This window comes from Mizuhopecten yessoensis, unplaced genomic scaffold (genome assembly GCF_002113885.1).
Source record: "Mizuhopecten yessoensis strain PY_sf001 unplaced genomic scaffold, ASM211388v2 scaffold716267, whole genome shotgun sequence".
Classification (NCBI taxonomy): domain Eukaryota; kingdom Metazoa; phylum Mollusca; class Bivalvia; order Pectinida; family Pectinidae; genus Mizuhopecten; species Mizuhopecten yessoensis.
In genome coordinates, this window is record NW_018480031.1 from 396,791 (window position 1) to 398,693 (window position 1,903).

The following is a 1,903-nucleotide window of genomic DNA, read 5'->3' on the forward strand; positions in this document are numbered from 1 at the left end:
ATACGTACTGGTACAGTGGTGGGTACACATACGTACTTGTACAGTGGTGGGTACATATACGTACTGGTACAGTGGTGGGTACATATACGTACTGGTACAGTGGTGGGTACACATACGTACTGGTACAGTGTTGTATACACATACGTACTGGTACAGTGGTGGGTACACATACGTACTTGTACAGTGGTGGGTACATATACGTACTGGTACAGTGGTGGGTACATATACGTACTGGTACAGTGGTGGGTACACATACGTACTGGTACAGTGTTGTATACACATACGTACTGGTACAGTGGTGGGTACACATACGTACTTGTACAGTGGTGGGTACATATACGTACTGGTACAGTGGTGGGTACATATACGTACTGGTACAGTGGTGGGTACACATACGTACTGGTACAGTGTTGTATACACATACGTACTGGTACAGTGGTGTGTACACATACGTACTTGTACAGTGTTGTGTACACATACGTACTGGTACAGTGTTGTGTACACATACGTACTGGTACAGTGGTGGGTACACATACGTACTGGTACAGTGTTGTATACACATACGTACTGGTAGTGTTGTGTACACATATGTACTGGTACAGTGTTGTGTACACATACGTACTGGTACAGTGTTGTTTACACATACGTACTGGTACAGTCTTGTGTACACATAAATACTGGTTCAGTGTTGTTGACACATACGTACTGGTACAGTGTTGTGTACACATACGTACTGGTACAGTCTTGTGTACACATACGTACTTGTACAGTGTTGTTTACACATACGTACTCGTAAAGTGTTGTGTACACATACGTACTGGTACAGTGGTGGGTACACATATGTACTGGTACAGTGTTGTGTACACGTAGGTACTGGTACAGTGTTGTGTACACATATGTACTGGTACAGTGGTGGGTACATATACGTACTGGTACAGTGGTGGTTACACATACGTACTGGTACAGTCTTGTGTACACCTTCGTACTTGTACAGTGTTGTTTCCACATACGTACTCGTAAAGTGTTGTGTACACATACGTACTCGTAAAGTGTTGTGTACACATACGTACTGATACAGTGGTGGGAACACCTACGTACTGGTACAGTGTTGTTTACACATACGTACTGGTACAGTGGTGGGTACACATATGTACTGGTACAGTGTTGTATACAAATAGGCACTGGTACAATGTTGTGTACACATACGTACTGATACAGTGGTGGGTACACATACGTACTGGTACAGTGTTGTATACACATACGTACTGGTTCAGTGTTGTGTACACATACTTACTGGTTCAGTGTTGTTTGCACATACGTACTTGTACGGTGATGGGTACACATACGTACTGGTACAGTGATGTGTACACATACGTACTGATACAGTGTTGTTTACACATACGTACTGGTTCAGTGTTGTTGACACATACGTACTGGTACAGTGGTGGGTACACAAACGTACTGGTACAGTGATGGGTACACATACGTACTGGTACAGTGTTGTGTACACATACGTACTGGTACAGTGTTGTGTACACATACGTACTGGTACAGTATTGTATACACATACGTACTGATACAGTGTTGGGTACACATACGTACTGGTACAGTGATGGGTACACATAGGTACTGGTTCAGTGTTGTTTACACATTCGTACTGCTACAGTGATGGGTACACATACGTACTGATACAGTGATGGGTACACATACGTACTGGTACAGTGGTGGGTACACATACGTACTGGTACAGTGATGGGTACACAAACGTACTGGTACAGTGGTGGGTACACATACGTACTGATACAGTGTTGTGTACACATACGTACTGGTACAGTGTTGTATACACATACGTACTGGTACAGTGGTGGGTACACAAACGTACTGGTACAGTGGTGGGTACACA